This window comes from Ambystoma mexicanum, chromosome 10 (genome assembly GCF_040938575.1).
Source record: "Ambystoma mexicanum isolate Mex_15411 chromosome 10, UKY_AmexF1_1, whole genome shotgun sequence".
Taxonomy (NCBI): domain Eukaryota; kingdom Metazoa; phylum Chordata; class Amphibia; order Caudata; family Ambystomatidae; genus Ambystoma; species Ambystoma mexicanum.
The window spans coordinates 1,536,073,623-1,536,091,593 of NC_090932.1; the positions used below are offsets into that span (position 1 = coordinate 1,536,073,623).

The following is a 17,971-nucleotide window of genomic DNA, read 5'->3' on the forward strand; positions in this document are numbered from 1 at the left end:
CGGACCCTGCAATTCTACTTCCACTCCACTGCCAAAAATGAAGCGGCCTTGCCCTGTTCAGGCTTTTTGCTGTAGCCCCTGGGCCTTTGCAGAGCCATCTGCTTAGTGTGGCTCTGCCACTGAGGTCAGAAGAGAACATTTAGCCTGAGAAACGGCTGTCTGTGTGTGCAGCTTGGAGAAGACACTGTTGCCATGGGAAAGACATGCCTGTTTGCTGTGCAAATGAAGTGCAGACACAGACAGAAGAGACCACTTGACTGGTAGGAATTGAAGAACCTGACCAAGAGTGAGGAATTAGACCATCCGCACGGGGAGTGTGCGCTCCGCCTGGGCTGGTTTGATACTTTTAAAAAAGAAATGGAATGTTGGTAGGTAAACCTCCTGGAAATGTGTGGGGCTATCCCGCACACATTTCCCAATGGACACTGCACAACAAACACATAGTCAAGTGCACTCTGGGGGACACAGTCTACCGGTGCGGTCCTCCTGTCACATTTAGCTGCAATGTGACAGCCATGGGTACATCAAAGCATCTCTGAAGGGGGAAGGCAACGCCTTCCTCCGGCCCTGGTCAGCCTACTTAAAATAGCAAAGGCTCCATCGATATGCCCTGCCTATTGTTAGGTTCTCTCTGATGGCAGCGCATACTGATGAGAGTTAAGTGAAGCAGGCCTGCCAAGAGGCCTGTTCACAGAACTAACACAGGGCAGGAAACCCCAACACCTTTTTCATATGCAATGTGTCAGCTTGAAGCTAGCTCCCACCCCTCTGTATGAAGGCCATTGAATGTCATGTGTGGAACAACTGTTTACAGTAGGCAACCGCTGCAGGGCCACCCCCTTTCAGAGGGAAGATATATGTGATTTGATGCAGACAGTCTGTTCTCGAGCTCAATTAACCAGAGAGCCACTTTGATCCACAGGAGACAGGAAGATGGGTGCGGCTTAGTAGTACATGTTGTCACCCCTTACCTTTCCTGTTGCAAAGCACTCTGGTCATGACCTTACGCATGACAGAAGATTGGTGGTGGGGACCCAGGATTGGGTCTTTAAGGTAGGCTTAGCATGCTCCAATCACTGGGGCCCATTTGGCTTTAAAAGAGGGCTGAGCCCCTCACTGAGCAGATCATCCGACGACTTCAAAAGGAGTACGAAGAAGGACTCATTCGGACCCTCGGTGATGGTACAGTCTGCCTCACGGCTTCCGCCAGTGAAGGAAGTCCAGGATTTCCAAGAGGGAAGCAAAATACCTCCCAAAACATCTCCCAGGGAACAGAGGGAGATACCCGACTCAGAGGATCCATCAAGCAGCACCAGAACCGGTACCCAGCCAGCACACAGCGTGCCCTGCTAGGTTAAGCCAGCAAGCTTCCTAGGTGGGAAGTGCCAGAGAGTCTCTGAACAAAGGACAAGGCCGTTGCCGGCAAACACTCTTCTCAGCTTTGGGTCGGCCGCCTTAAACGTCGACCCAAGCATTGAGAAGAAGCTCGGAGGAGTGCCACAACAAGCATCAACCAGCGTCCATCTTTTAAGGACTTTTTCGAAGCAGTCGAGCTCTCAAACTGTGACCGGCTGCACCACTGTGGCTGTTCTCTAGCTGCAGTCACTAAAGCCGTCTGAGAACCCTCGACCAGCGTTCCAGATCCACCAACCAGCACACAGACAACGATTCTTCACCCCGAGCCGCCGGGTAGGGCAGCCTGCAGCCATCCGCCCAGCCTCGCTTACCAAACTGCCTGCCAACTGATATCCGCATCTGTCGTCCCTCTTGAACTCTGTCGCCGGAGCTACAAAGCATGCTGGAAGCCACTCGATGCTGTCGAGTACCAAGATCATCTCAAACACCAGTTACATTGTGGTTCTGTCCCCCTGGTCCTTCTCCGAAGGCCCTTAGTGACATTTACGACCTCTTGCTCCCTTGCTGCTGCAACCAAATAACCTTGAACAGTTCAGACTGATTGCTTTCCCGACTGCACTCCTGTCAGTATCCAGAGTGCATCCCTCTCCTTTGTGAAACTGTCTGTCCCCTGTTTTCCTTTATAGGGTGGGTTGTATTTTGTAGTGTGTTAGAACTGTCTGTTGTATTAATACTAAAGTAGATATTTGTATACAACCTTGACTGGACAGTCCCTTTTATCAGTGGGTCACAATTGTTTTTTCGCTCTGTTGCAACTAACCAGCCTGACGTTCCGTCCACTGTTCGGACCCCTTCCGGTGTACTAGAGGTGTGGGACTGATTGATGGTCTAGAAAGCGATATTCCTCCCTGGACCACTAGTGCCCCGGAAGTTGATTCGTCACACCAAGAGAGGTCGGGTTGTTGACTCCACGTGAATATGTGTCTATAGAATGCATGGGGACAGAAATGCCCTTTTGCCTCTCTTGGGAAGACTGAGATGGTGAGCGAAGGCCAAAGGTAAAGCGACCCCTCTGCTGCGGTTGGCTTCAGTGGCAGCCAGACCTCCCTGAGTAACCATCCAACAATCTGATGACTTTCGCAAGAGCAGATGTGGCAAAGAGGATCGAAGGCAGACAGGTCACTGTCTGCTAGGTTCTGAAAGCTCATGGTTTTCATGTCGTGAGATCAGGAAGGCAGCGAGACAACTGAGGCGCTTAATGCACCTGCTGCATGGTCACGGTTCCATAGACTTCGCTGCGCCGCTTGGAGTTTACGAATGCGCTAGCTTCTGGAAGTAAACCCCTTTGTTGAGGGTAGGCCACGAGAGAACAAAGAATAGAAGGGATGGGTTCCGAAAAACACACCCCTCTTGCTAGGTCTTCTCCAGTGGAGTAAAAGCGTCATTGTCTCCTTTTCAAACAAATCGGTTCAGCCTCCGTAGAGACTGTCAAAAATTACCAATTCCAGCTATATTTCAAGCTGTCATGGCGGGGTATTGGGTAAAGTTTTCAATAAGCAATAATCGCGCCTCGGTTAAACCTCATGAGCTACGATACTGCCACTGCGCAAAGCTAAAGCACCTGACCCAGAGGCCCGTGCGCCCCGGGAATGGATTCCCATTTAACTTGCACTGATCCCAGCAAGCTCCATCCTGAGCATCCTTTGTCAAACTCATAAAACCGCCTGGATTCCAGTGCCGAGATTTGTTGAGGTGAACACCTGTATCATCTTGCGCTCACCAAACTGACAGCAAATATAGTAGCAAGGTATGCATAGGATTCTGGGAGTAAACATGCAAATGAGCAGGCTGCTACCTGTGCGCTCTTTCCCTTAGCATGATCGGTGGCCTGTTGGCAAGTGACCCCGCCCTCCTGAGAGATTATTGGGCAGGCCGCTGCCAAGGCAACATGGGAGAGGCTTGAGAATGCAAAGAGCCATTGGAGGATTGCACAGGAGCGAGGACAGCATCGAGAAATGGGCTCCTTTGGGGACAGGTGAAGTGATGCTCCACCAGGACGACCAGCTGTTTCTGCAGTGCAGCCAGGACATTGACAAGAAGTGAATCAATTTGTCTCTGAGCGTTCCAACTGTTGACCAAACCATTACAATTTCGATACATTTCCATGCCATCACATACCTACCTGTTTGTGATAATTGCACTTGTCCTTGAAAATAGACCCGATTTTGCAGGGGACTCTGGGAAAAGTGAAAAGGTCCTATGTAATTCACGTCTTGTACCCTGTCTCATAGGGCGGACCCTGCAATTCTACTTCCACTCCACTGCCAAAAATGAAGCGGCCTTGCCCTGTTCAGGCTTTTTGCTGTAGCCCCTGGGCCTTTGCAGAGCCATCTGCTTAGTGTGGCTCTGCCACTGAGGTCAGAAGAGAACATTTAGCCTGAGAAACGGCTGTCTGTGTGTGCAGCTTGGAGAAGACACTGTTGCCATGGGAAAGACATGCCTGTTTGCTGTGCAAATGAAGTGCAGACACAGACAGAAGAGACCACTTGACTGGTAGGAATTGAAGAACCTGACCAAGAGTGAGGAATTAGACCATCCGCACGGGGAGTGTGCGCTCCGCCTGGGCTGGTTTGATACTTTTAAAAAAGAAATGGAATGTTGGTAGGTAAACCTCCTGGAAATGTGTGGGGCTATCCCGCACACATTTCCCAATGGACACTGCACAACAAACACATAGTCAAGTGCACTCTGGGGGACACAGTCTACCGGTGCGGTCCTCCTGTCACATTTAGCTGCAATGTGACAGCCATGGGTACATCAAAGCATCTCTGAAGGGGGAAGGCAACGCCTTCCTCCGGCCCTGGTCAGCCTACTTAAAATAGCAAAGGCTCCATCGATATGCCCTGCCTATTGTTAGGTTCTCTCTGATGGCAGCGCATACTGATGAGAGTTAAGTGAAGCAGGCCTGCCAAGAGGCCTGTTCACAGAACTAACACAGGGCAGGAAACCCCAACACCTTTTTCATATGCAATGTGTCAGCTTGAAGCTAGCTCCCACCCCTCTGTATGAAGGCCATTGAATGTCATGTGTGGAACAACTGTTTACAGTAGGCAACCGCTGCAGGGCCACCCCCTTTCAGAGGGAAGATATATGTGATTTGATGCAGACAGTCTGTTCTCGAGCTCAATTAACCAGAGAGCCACTTTGATCCACAGGAGACAGGAAGATGGGTGCGGCTTAGTAGTACATGTTGTCACCCCTTACCTTTCCTGTTGCAAAGCACTCTGGTCATGACCTTACGCATGACAGAAGATTGGTGGTGGGGACCCAGGATTGGGTCTTTAAGGTAGGCTTAGCATGCTCCAATCACTGGGGCCCATTTGGCTTTAAAAGAGGGCTGAGCCCCTCACTGAGCAGATCATCCGACGACTTCAAAAGGAGTACGAAGAAGGACTCATTCGGACCCTCGGTGATGGTACAGTCTGCCTCACGGCTTCCGCCAGTGAAGGAAGTCCAGGATTTCCAAGAGGGAAGCAAAATACCTCCCAAAACATCTCCCAGGGAACAGAGGGAGATACCCGACTCAGAGGATCCATCAAGCAGCACCAGAACCGGTACCCAGCCAGCACACAGCGTGCCCTGCTAGGTTAAGCCAGCAAGCTTCCTAGGTGGGAAGTGCCAGAGAGTCTCTGAACAAAGGACAAGGCCGTTGCCGGCAAACACTCTTCTCAGCTTTGGGTCGGCCGCCTTAAACGTCGACCCAAGCATTGAGAAGAAGCTCGGAGGAGTGCCACAACAAGCATCAACCAGCGTCCATCTTTTAAGGACTTTTTCGAAGCAGTCGAGCTCTCAAACTGCGACCGGCTGCACCACTGTGGCTGTTCTCACGCTGCAGTCACTAAAGCCGTCTGAGAACCCTCGACCAGCGTTCCAGATCCACCAACCAGCACACAGACAACGATTCTTCACCCCGAGCCGCCGGGTAGGGCAGCGTGCAGCCGTCCGCCCAGCCTCGCTTACCAAACTGCCTGCCAACTGATATCCGCATCTGTCGTCCCTCTTGAACTCTGTCGCCGGAGCTACAAAGCATGCTGGAAGCCACTCGATGCTGTCGAGTACCAAGATCATCTCAAACACCAGTTACATTGTGGTTCTGTCCCCCTGGTCCTTCTCCGAAGGCCCTTAGTGACATTTACGACCTCTTGCTCCCTTGCTGCTGCAACCAAATAACCTTGAACAGTTCAGACTGATTGCTTTACCGACTGCACTCCTGTCAGTATCCAGAGTGCATCCCTCTCCTTTGTGAAACTGTCTGTCCCCTGTTTTCCTTTATAGGGTGGGTTGTATTTTGTAGTGTGTTAGAACTGTCTGTTGTATTAATACTAAAGTAGATATTTGTATACAACCTTGACTGGACAGTCCCTTTTATCAGTGGGTCACAATTGTTTTTTCGCTCTGTTGCAACTAACCAGCCTGACGTTCCGTCCACTGTTCGGACCCCTTCCGGTGTACTAGAGGTGTGGGACTGATTGATGGTCTAGAAAGCGATATTCCTCCCTGGACCACTAGTGCCCCGGAAGTTGATTCGTCACACCAAGAGAGGTCGGGTTGTTGACTGCACGTGAATATGTGTCTATAGAATGCATGGGGACAGAAATGCCCTTTTGCCTCTCTTGGGAAGACTGAGATGGTGAGCGAAGGCCAAAGGTAAAGCGACCCCTCTGCTGCGGTTGGCTTCAGTGGCAGCCAGACCTCCCTGAGTAACCATCCAACAATCTGATGACTTTCGCAAGAGCAGATGTGGCAAAGAGGATCGAAGGCAGACAGGTCACTGTCTGCTAGGTTCTGAAAGCTCATGGTTTTCATGTCGTGAGATCAGGAAGGCAGCGAGACAACTGAGGCGCTTAATGCACCTGCTGCATGGTCACGGTTCCATAGACTTCGCTGCGCCGCTTGGAGTTTACGAATGCGCTAGCTTCTGGAAGTAAACCCCTTTGTTGAGGGTAGGCCACGAGAGAACAAAGAATAGAAGGGATGGGTTCCGAAAAACACACCCCTCTTGCTAGGTCTTCTCCAGTGGAGTAAAAGCGTCATTGTCTCCTTTTCAAACAAATCGGTTCAGCCTCCGTAGAGACTGTCAAAAATTACCAATTCCAGCTATATTTCAAGCTGTCATGGCGGGGTATTGGGTAAAGTTTTCAATAAGCAATAATCGCGCCTCGGTTAAACCTCATGAGCTACGATACTGCCACTGCGCAAAGCTAAAGCACCTGACCCAGAGGCCCGTGCGCCCCGGGAATGGATTCCCATTTAACTTGCACTGATCCCAGCAAGCTCCATCCTGAGCATCCTTTGTCAAACTCATAAAACCGCCTGGATTCCAGTGCCGAGATTTGTTGAGGTGAACACCTGTATCATCTTGCGCTCACCAAACTGACAGCAAATATAGTAGCAAGGTATGCATAGGATTCTGGGAGTAAACATGCAAATGAGCAGGCTGCTACCTGTGCGCTCTTTCCCTTAGCATGATCGGTGGCCTGTTGGCAAGTGACCCCGCCCTCCTGAGAGATTATTGGGCAGGCCGCTGCCAAGGCAACATGGGAGAGGCTTGAGAATGCAAAGAGCCATTGGAGGATTGCACAGGAGCGAGGACAGCATCGAGAAATGGGCTCCTTTGGGGACAGGTGAAGTGATGCTCCACCAGGACGACCAGCTGTTTCTGCAGTGCAGCCAGGACATTGACAAGAAGTGAATCAATTTGTCTCTGAGCGTTCCAACTGTTGACCAAACCATTACAATTTCGATACATTTCCATGCCATCACATACCTACCTGTTTGTGATAATTGCACTTGTCCTTGAAAATAGACCCGATTTTGCAGGGGACTCTGGGAAAAGTGAAAAGGTCCTATGTAATTCACGTCTTGTACCCTGTCTCATAGGGCGGACCCTGCAATTCTACTTCCACTCCACTGCCAAAAATGAAGCGGCCTTGCCCTGTTCAGGCTTTTTGCTGTAGCCCCTGGGCCTTTGCAGAGCCATCTGCTTAGTGTGGCTCTGCCACTGAGGTCAGAAGAGAACATTTAGCCTGAGAAACGGCTGTCTGTGTGTGCAGCTTGGAGAAGACACTGTTGCCATGGGAAAGACATGCCTGTTTGCTGTGCAAATGAAGTGCAGACACAGACAGAAGAGACCACTTGACTGGTAGGAATTGAAGAACCTGACCAAGAGTGAGGAATTAGACCATCCGCACGGGGAGTGTGCGCTCCGCCTGGGCTGGTTTGATACTTTTAAAAAAGAAATGGAATGTTGGTAGGTAAACCTCCTGGAAATGTGTGGGGCTATCCCGCACACATTTCGCAATGGACACTGCACAACAAACACATAGTCAAGTGCACTCTGGGGGACACAGTCTACCGGTGCGGTCCTCCTGTCACATTTAGCTGCAATGTGACAGCCATGGGTACATCAAAGCATCTCTGAAGGGGGAAGGCAACGCCTTCCTCCGGCCCTGGTCAGCCTACTTAAAATAGCAAAGGCTCCATCGATATGCCCTGCCTATTGTTAGGTTCTCTCTGATGGCAGCGCATACTGATGAGAGTTAAGTGAAGCAGGCCTGCCAAGAGGCCTGTTCACAGAACTAACACAGGGCAGGAAACCCCAACACCTTTTTCATATGCAATGTGTCAGCTTGAAGCTAGCTCCCACCCCTCTGTATGAAGGCCATTGAATGTCATGTGTGGAACAACTGTTTACAGTAGGCAACCGCTGCAGGGCCACCCCCTTTCAGAGGGAAGATATATGTGATTTGATGCAGACAGTCTGTTCTCGAGCTCAATTAACCAGAGAGCCACTTTGATCCACAGGAGACAGGAAGATGGGTGCGGCTTAGTAGTACATGTTGTCACCCCTTACCTTTCCTGTTGCAAAGCACTCTGGTCATGACCTTACGCATGACAGAAGATTGGTGGTGGGGACCCAGGATTGGGTCTTTAAGGTAGGCTTAGCATGCTCCAATCACTGGGGCCCATTTGGCTTTAAAAGAGGGCTGAGCCCCTCACTGAGCAGATCATCCGACGACTTCAAAAGGAGTACGAAGAAGGACTCATTCGGACCCTCGGTGATGGTACAATCTGCCTCGCGGCTTCCGCCAGTGAAGGAAGTCCAGGATTTCCAAGAGGGAAGCAAAATACCTCCCAAAACATCTCCCAGGGAACAGAGGGAGATACCCGACTCAGAGGATCCATCAAGCAGCACCAGAACCGGTACCCAGCCAGCACACAGCGTGCCCTGCTAGGTTAAGCCAGCAAGCTTCCTAGGTGGGAAGTGCCAGAGAGTCTCTGAACAAAGGACAAGGCCGTTGCCGGCAAACACTCTTCTCAGCTTTGGGTCGGCCGCCTTAAACGTCGACCCAAGCATTGAGAAGAAGCTCGGAGGAGTGCCACAACAAGCATCAACCAGCGTCCATCTTTTAAGGACTTTTTCGAAGCAGTCGAGCTCTCAAACTGCGACCGGCTGCACCACTGTGGCTGTTCTCACGCTGCAGTCACTAAAGCCGTCTGAGAACCCTCGACCAGCGTTCCAGATGCACCAACCAGCACACAGACAACGATTCTTCACCCCGAGCCGCCGGGTAGGGCAGCCTGCAGCCGTCCGCCCAGCCTCGCTTACCAAACTGCCTGCCAACTGATATCCGCATCTGTCGTCCCTCTTGAACTCTGTCGCCGGAGCTACAAAGCATGCTGGAAGCCACTCGATGCTGTCGAGTACCAAGATCATCTCAAACACCAGTTACATTGTGGTTCTGTCCCCCTGGTCCTTCTCCGAAGGCCCTTAGTGACATTTACGACCTCTTGCTCCCTTGCTGCTGCAACCAAATAACCTTGAACAGTTCAGACTGATTGCTTTACCGACTGCACTCCTGTCAGTATCCAGAGTGCATCCCTCTCCTTTGTGAAACTGTCTGTCCCCTGTTTTCCTTTATAGGGTGGGTTGTATTTTGTAGTGTGTTAGAACTGTCTGTTGTATTAATACTAAAGTAGATATTTGTATACAACCTTGACTGGACAGTCCCTTTTATCAGTGGGTCACAATTGTTTTTTCGCTCTGTTGCAACTAACCAGCCTGACGTTCCGTCCACTGTTCGGACCCCTTCCGGTGTACTAGAGGTGTGGGACTGATTGATGGTCTAGAAAGCGATATTCCTCCCTGGACCACTAGTGCCCCGGAAGTTGATTCGTCACACCAAGAGAGGTCGGGTTGTTGACTGCACGTGAATATGTGTCTATAGAATGCATGGGGACAGAAATGCCCTTTTGCCTCTCTTGGGAAGACTGAGATGGTGAGCGAAGGCCAAAGGTAAAGCGACCCCTCTGCTGCGGTTGGCTTCAGTGGCAGCCAGACCTCCCTGAGTAACCATCCAACAATCTGATGACTTTCGCAAGAGCAGATGTGGCAAAGAGGATCGAAGGCAGACAGGTCACTGTCTGCTAGGTTCTGAAAGCTCATGGTTTTCATGTCGTGAGATCAGGAAGGCAGCGAGACAACTGAGGCGCTTAATGCACCTGCTGCATGGTCACGGTTCCATAGACTTCGCTGCGCCGCTTGGAGTTTACGAATGCGCTAGCTTCTGGAAGTAAACCCCTTTGTTGAGGGTAGGCCACGAGAGAACAAAGAATAGAAGGGATGGGTTCCGAAAAACACACCCCTCTTGCTAGGTCTTCTCCAGTGGAGTAAAAGCGTCATTGTCTCCTTTTCAAACAAATCGGTTCAGCCTCCGTAGAGACTGTCAAAAATTACCAATTCCAGCTATATTTCAAGCTGTCATGGCGGGGTATTGGGTAAAGTTTTCAATAAGCAATAATCGCGCCTCGGTTAAACCTCATGAGCTACGATACTGCCACTGCGCAAAGCTAAAGCACCTGACCCAGAGGCCCGTGCGCCCCGGGAATGGATTCCCATTTAACTTGCACTGATCCCAGCAAGCTCCATCCTGAGCATCCTTTGTCAAACTCATAAAACCGCCTGGATTCCAGTGCCGAGATTTGTTGAGGTGAACACCTGTATCATCTTGCGCTCACCAAACTGACAGCAAATATAGTAGCAAGGTATGCATAGGATTCTGGGAGTAAACATGCAAATGAGCAGGCTGCTACCTGTGCGCTCTTTCCCTTAGCATGATCGGTGGCCTGTTGGCAAGTGACCCCGCCCTCCTGAGAGATTATTGGGCAGGCCGCTGCCAAGGCAACATGGGAGAGGCTTGAGAATGCAAAGAGCCATTGGAGGATTGCACAGGAGCGAGGACAGCATCGAGAAATGGGCTCCTTTGGGGACAGGTGAAGTGATGCTCCACCAGGACGACCAGCTGTTTCTGCAGTGCAGCCAGGACATTGACAAGAAGTGAATCAATTTGTCTCTGAGCGTTCCAACTGTTGACCAAACCATTACAATTTCGATACATTTCCATGCCATCACATACCTACCTGTTTGTGATAATTGCACTTGTCCTTGAAAATAGACCCGATTTTGCAGGGGACTCTGGGAAAAGTGAAAAGGTCCTATGTAATTCACGTCTTGTACCCTGTCTCATAGGGCGGACCCTGCAATTCTACTTCCACTCCACTGCCAAAAATGAAGCGGCCTTGCCCTGTTCAGGCTTTTTTTTGTAGCCCCTGGGCCTTTGCAGAGCCATCTGCTTAGTGTGGCTCTGCCACTGAGGTCAGAAGAGAACATTTAGCCTGAGAAACGGCTGTCTGTGTGTGCAGCTTGGAGAAGACACTGTTGCCATGGGAAAGACATGCCTGTTTGCTGTGCAAATGAAGTGCAGACACAGACAGAAGAGACCACTTGACTGGTAGGAATTGAAGAACCTGACCAAGAGTGAGGAATTAGACCATCCGCACGGGGAGTGTGCGCTCCGCCTGGGCTGGTTTGATACTTTTAAAAAAGAAATGGAATGTTGGTAGGTAAACCTCCTGGAAATGTGTGGGGCTATCCCGCACACATTTCCCAATGGACACTGCACAACAAACACATAGTCAAGTGCACTCTGGGGGACACAGTCTACCGGTGCGGTCCTCCTGTCACATTTAGCTGCAATGTGACAGCCATGGGTACATCAAAGCATCTCTGAAGGGGGAAGGCAACGCCTTCCTCCGGCCCTGGTCAGCCTACTTAAAATAGCAAAGGCTCCATCGATATGCCCTGCCTATTGTTAGGTTCTCTCTGATGGCAGCGCATACTGATGAGAGTTAAGTGAAGCAGGCCTGCCAAGAGGCCTGTTCACAGAACTAACACAGGGCAGGAAACCCCAACACCTTTTTCATATGCAATGTGTCAGCTTGAAGCTAGCTCCCACCCCTCTGTATGAAGGCCATTGAATGTCATGTGTGGAACAACTGTTTACAGTAGGCAACCGCTGCAGGGCCACCCCCTTTCAGAGGGAAGATATATGTGATTTGATGCAGACAGTCTGTTCTCGAGCTCAATTAACCAGAGAGCCACTTTGATCCACAGGAGACAGGAAGATGGGTGCGGCTTAGTAGTACATGTTGTCACCCCTTACCTTTCCTGTTGCAAAGCACTCTGGTCATGACCTTACGCATGACAGAAGATTGGTGGTGGGGACCCAGGATTGGGTCTGTAAGGTAGGCTTAGCATGCTCCAATCACTGGGGCCCATTTGGCTTTAAAAGAGGGCTGAGCCCCTCACTGAGCAGATCATCCGACGACTTCAAAAGGAGTACGAAGAAGGACTCATTCGGACCCTCGGTGATGGTACAGTCTGCCTCACGGCTTCCGCCAGTGAAGGAAGTCCAGGATTTCCAAGAGGGAAGCAAAATACCTCCCAAAACATCTCCCAGGGAACAGAGGGAGATACCCGACTCAGAGGATCCATCAAGCAGCACCAGAACCGGTACCCAGCCAGCACACAGCGTGCCCTGCTAGGTTAAGCCAGCAAGCTTCCTAGGTGGGAAGTGCCAGAGAGTCTCTGAACAAAGGACAAGGCTGTTGCCGGCAAACACTCTTCTCAGCTTTGGGTCGGCCGCCTTAAACGTCGACCCAAGCATTGAGAAGAAGCTCGGAGGAGTGCCACAACAAGCATCAACCAGCGTCCATCTTTTAAGTACTTTTTCGAAGCAGTCGAGCTCTCAAACTGCGACCGGCTGCACCACTGTGGCTGTTCTCTAGCTGCAGTCACTAAAGCCGTCTGAGAACCCTCGACCAGCGTTCCAGATCCACCAACCAGCACACAGACAACGATTCTTCACCCCGAGCCGCCGGGTAGGGCAGCCTGCAGCCGTCCGCCCAGCCTCGCTTACCAAACTGCCTGCCAACTGATATCCGCATCTGTCGTCCCTCTTGAACTCTGTCGCCGGAGCTACAAAGCATGCTGGAAGCCACTCGATGCTGTCGAGTACCAAGATCATCTCAAACACCAGTTACATTGTGGTTCTGTCCCCCTGGTCCTTCTCCGAAGGCCCTTAGTGACATTTACGACCTCTTGCTCCCTTGCTGCTGCAACCAAATAACCTTGAACAGCTCAGACTGATTGCTTTCCCGACTGCACTCCTGTCAGTATCCAGAGTGCATCCCTCTCCTTTGTGAAACTGTCTGTCCCCTGTTTTCCTTTATAGGGTGGGTTGTATTTTGTAGTGTTTTAGAACTGTCTGTTGTATTAATACTAAAGTAGATATTTGTATACAACCTTGACTGGACAGTCCCTTTTATCAGTGGGTCACAATTGTTTTTTCGCTCTGTTGCAACTAACCAGCCTGACGTTCCGTCCACTGTTCGGACCCCTTCCGGTGTACTAGAGGTGTGGGACTGATTGATGGTCTAGAAAGCGATATTCCTCCCTGGACCACTAGTGCCCCGGAAGTTGATTCGTCACACCAAGAGAGGTCGGGTTGTTGACTCCACGTGAATATGTGTCTATAGAATGCATGGGGACAGAAATGCCCTTTTGCCTCTCTTGGGAAGACTGAGATGGTGAGCGAAGGCCAAAGGTAAAGCGACCCCTCTGCTGCGGTTGGCTTCAGTGGCAGCCAGACCTCCCTGAGTAACCATCCAACAATCTGATGACTTTCGCAAGAGCAGATGTGGCAAAGAGGATCGAAGGCAGACAGGTCACTGTCTGCTAGGTTCTGAAAGCTCATGGTTTTCATGTCGTGAGATCAGGAAGGCAGCGAGACAACTGAGGCGCTTAATGCACCTGCTGCATGGTCACGGTTCCATAGACTTCGCTGCGCCGCTTGGAGTTTACGAATGCGCTAGCTTCTGGAAGTAAACCCCTTTGTTGAGGGTAGGCCACGAGAGAACAAAGAATAGAAGGGATGGGTTCCGAAAAACACACCCCTCTTGCTAGGTCTTCTCCAGTGGAGTAAAAGCGTCATTGTCTCCTTTTCAAACAAATCGGTACAGCCTCCGTAGAGACTGTCAAAAATTACCAATTCCAGCTATATTTCAAGCTGTCATGGCGGGGTATTGGGTAAAGTTTTCAATAAGCAATAATCGCGCCTCGGTTAAACCTCATGAGCTACGATACTGCCACTGCGCAAAGCTAAAGCATCTGACCCAGAGGCCCGTGCGCCCCGGGAATGGATTCCCATTTAACTTGCACTGATCCCAGCAAGCTCCATCCTGAACATCCTTTGTCAAACTCATAAAACCGCCTGGATTCCAGTGCCGAGATTTGTTGAGGTGAACACCTGTATCATCTTGCGCTCACCAAACTGACAGCAAATATAGTAGCAAGGTATGCATAGGATTCTGGGAGTAAACATGCAAATGAGCAGGCTGCTACCTGTGCGCTCTTTCCCTTAGCATGATCGGTGGCCTGTTGGCAAGTGACCCCGCCCTCCTGAGAGATTATTGGGCAGGCCGCTGCCAAGGCAACATGGGAGAGGCTTGAGAATGCAAAGAGCCATTGGAGGATTGCACAGGAGCGAGGACAGCATCGAGAAATGGGCTCCTTTGGGGACAGGTGAAGTGATGCTCCACCAGGACGACCAGCTGTTTCTGCAGTGCAGCCAGGACATTGACAAGAAGTGAATCAATTTGTCTCTGAGCGTTCCAACTGTTGACCAAACCATTACAATTTCGATACATTTCCATGCCATCACATACCTACCTGTTTGTGATAATTGCACTTGTCCTTGAAAATAGACCCGATTTTGCAGGGGACTCTGGGAAAAGTGAAAAGGTCCTATGTAATTCACGTCTTGTACCCTGTCTCATAGGGCGGACCCTGCAATTCTACTTCCACTCCACTGCCAAAAATGAAGCGGCCTTGCCCTGTTCAGGCTTTTTGCTGTAGCCCCTGGGCCTTTGCAGAGCCATCTGCTTAGTGTGGCTCTGCCACTGAGGTCAGAAGAGAACATTTAGCGTGAGAAACGGCTGTCTGTGTGTGCAGCTTGGAGAAGACACTGTTGCCATGGGAAAGACATGCCTGTTTGCTGTGCAAATGAAGTGCAGACACAGACAGAAGAGACCACTTGACTGGTAGGAATTGAAGAACCTGACCAAGAGTGAGGAATTAGACCATCCGCACGGGGAGTGTGCGCTCCGCCTGGGCTGGTTTGATACTTTTAAAAAAGAAATGGAATGTTGGTAGGTAAACCTCCTGGAAATGTGTGGGGCTATCCCGCACACATTTCCCAATGGACACTGCACAACAAACACATAGTCAAGTGCACTATGGGGGACACAGTCTACCGGTGCGGTCCTCCTGTCACATTTAGCTGCAATGTGACAGCCATGGGTACATCAAAGCATCTCTGAAGGGGGAAGGCAACGCCTTCCTCCGGCCCTGGTCAGCCTACTTAAAATAGCAAAGGCTCCATCGATATGCCCTGCCTATTGTTAGGTTCTCTCTGATGGCAGCGCATACTGATGAGAGTTAAGTGAAGCAGGCCTGCCAAGAGGCCTGTTCACAGAACTAACACAGGGCAGGAAACCCCAACACCTTTTTCATATGCAATGTGTCAGCTTGAAGCTAGCTCCCACCCCTCTGTATGAAGGCCATTGAATGTCATGTGTGGAACAACTGTTTACAGTAGGCAACCGCTGCAGGGCCACCCCCTTTCAGAGGGAAGATATATGTGATTTGATGCAGACAGTCTGTTCTCGAGCTCAATTAACCAGAGAGCCACTTTGATCCACAGGAGACAGGAAGATGGGTGCGGCTTAGTAGTACATGTTGTCACCCCTTACCTTTCCTGTTGCAAAGCACTCTGGTCATGACCTTACGCATGACAGAAGATTGGTGGTGGGGACCCAGGATTGGGTCTTTAAGGTAGGCTTAGCATGCTCCAATCACTGGGGCCCATTTGGCTTTAAAAGAGGGCTGAGCCCCTCACTGAGCAGATCATCCGACGACTTCAAAAGGAGTACGAAGAAGGACTCATTCGGACCCTCGGTGATGGTACAATCTGCCTCGCGGCTTCCGCCAGTGAAGGAAGTCCAGGATTTCCAAGAGGGAAGCAAAATACCTCCCAAAACATCTCCCAGGGAACAGAGGGAGATACCCGACTCAGAGGATCCATCAAGCAGCACCAGAACCGGTACCCAGCCAGCACACAGCGTGCCCTGCTAGGTTAAGCCAGCAAGCTTCCTAGGTGGGAAGTGCCAGAGAGTCTCTGAACAAAGGACAAGGCCGTTGCCGGCAAACACTCTTCTCAGCTTTGGGTCGGCCGCCTTAAACGTCGACCCAAGCATTGAGAAGAAGCTCGGAGGAGTGCCACAACAAGCATCAACCAGCGTCCATCTTTTAAGGACTTTTTCGAAGCAGTCGAGCTCTCAAACTGCGACCGGCTGCACCACTGTGGCTGTTCTCACGCTGCAGTCACTAAAGCCGTCTGAGAACCCTCGACCAGCGTTCCAGATCCACCAACCAGCACACAGACAACGATTCTTCACCCCGAGCCGCCGGGTAGGGCAGCCTGCAGCCGTCCGCCCAGCCTCGCTTACCAAACTGCCTGCCAACTGATATCCGCATCTGTCGTCCCTCTTGAACTCTGTCGCCGGAGCTACAAAGCATGCTGGAAGCCACTCGATGCTGTCGAGTACCAAGATCATCTCAAACACCAGTTACATTGTGGTTCTGTCCCCCTGGTCCTTCTCCGAAGGCCCTTAGTGACATTTACGACCTCTTGCTCCCTTGCTGCTGCAACCAAATAACCTTGAACAGTTCAGACTGATTGCTTTACCGACTGCACTCCTGTCAGTATCCAGAGTGCATCCCTCTCCTTTGTGAAACTGTCTGTCCCCTGTTTTCCTTTATAGGGTGGGTTGTATTTTGTAGTGTGTTAGAACTGTCTGTTGTATTAATACTAAAGTAGATATTTGTATACAACCTTGACTGGACAGTCCCTTTTATCAGTGGGTCACAATTGTTTTTTCGCTCTGTTGCAACTAACCAGCCTGACGTTCCGTCCACTGTTCGGACCCCTTCCGGTGTACTAGAGGTGTGGGACTGATTGATGGTCTAGAAAGCGATATTCCTCCCTGGACCACTAGTGCCCCGGAAGTTGATTCGTCACACCAAGAGAGGTCGGGTTGTTGACTCCACGTGAATATGTGTCTATAGAATGCATGGGGACAGAAATGCCCTTTTGCCTCTCTTGGGAAGACTGAGATGGTGAGCGAAGGCCAAAGGTAAAGCGACCCCTCTGCTGCGGTTGGCTTCAGTGGCAGCCAGACCTCCCTGAGTAACCATCCAACAATCTGATGACTTTCGCAAGAGCAGATGTGGCAAAGAGGATCGAAGGCAGACAGGTCACTGTCTGCTAGGTTCTGAAAGCTCATGGTTTTCATGTCGTGAGATCAGGAAGGCAGCGAGACAACTGAGGCGCTTAATGCACCTGCTGCATGGTCACGGTTCCATAGACTTCGCTGCGCCGCTTGGAGTTTACGAATGCGCTAGCTTCTGGAAGTAAACCCCTTTGTTGAGGGTAGGCCACGAGAGAACAAAGAATAGAAGGGATGGGTTCCGAAAAACACACCCCTCTTGCTAGGTCTTCTCCAGTGGAGTAAAAGCGTCATTGTCTCCTTTTCAAACAAATCGGTTCAGCCTCCGTAGAGACTGTCAAAAATTACCAATTCCAGCTATATTTCAAGCTGTCATGGCGGGGTATTGGGTAAAGTTTTCAACAAGCAATAATCGCGCCTCGGTTAAACCTCATGAGCTACGATACTGCCACTGCGCAAAGCTAAAGCACCTGACCCAGAGGCCCGTGCGCCCCGGGAATGGATTCCCATTTAACTTGCACTGATCCCAGCAAGCTCCATCCTGAGCATCCTTTGTCAAACTCATAAAACCGCCTGGATTCCAGTGCCGAGATTTGTTGAGGTGAACACCTGTATCATCTTGCGCTCACCAAACTGACAGCAAATATAGTAGCAAGGTATGCATAGGATTCTGGGAGTAAACATGCAAATGAGCAGGCTGCTACCTGTGCGCTCTTTCCCTTAGCATGATCGGTGGCCTGTTGGCAAGTGACCCCGCCCTCCTGAGAGATTATTGGGCAGGCCGCTGCCAAGGCAACATGGGAGAGGCTTGAGAATGCAAAGAGCCATTGGAGGATTGCACAGGAGCGAGGACAGCATCGAGAAATGG

General features: G+C 50.7%; 5 non-coding genes across 5 annotated transcripts; all 5 read right to left on the reverse strand.

The window, feature by feature from the left end:
* Positions 1-2,829: 2,829 nt before the first annotated feature.
* LOC138496409 (U4 spliceosomal RNA) lies at positions 2,830-2,970 on the reverse strand. Its single transcript, XR_011277923.1, has one exon. It is a non-coding gene; the product is annotated as a U4 spliceosomal RNA (small nuclear RNA).
* Positions 2,971-6,478: 3,508 nt separating this feature from the next.
* On the reverse strand, positions 6,479-6,619 carry LOC138496410 (U4 spliceosomal RNA). Its single transcript, XR_011277924.1, has one exon. It is a non-coding gene; the product is annotated as a U4 spliceosomal RNA (small nuclear RNA).
* A 3,508-nt stretch (positions 6,620-10,127) lies between these two features.
* LOC138496412 (U4 spliceosomal RNA) lies at positions 10,128-10,268 on the reverse strand. The gene has a single exon (XR_011277926.1). It is a non-coding gene; the product is annotated as a U4 spliceosomal RNA (small nuclear RNA).
* Positions 10,269-13,776: 3,508 nt separating this feature from the next.
* LOC138496413 (U4 spliceosomal RNA) lies at positions 13,777-13,917 on the reverse strand. Its single transcript, XR_011277927.1, has one exon. It is a non-coding gene; the product is annotated as a U4 spliceosomal RNA (small nuclear RNA).
* Positions 13,918-17,425: 3,508 nt separating this feature from the next.
* Positions 17,426-17,566, reverse strand: LOC138496275 (U4 spliceosomal RNA). Its single transcript, XR_011277802.1, has one exon. It is a non-coding gene; the product is annotated as a U4 spliceosomal RNA (small nuclear RNA).
* Positions 17,567-17,971: the final 405 nt, after the last annotated feature.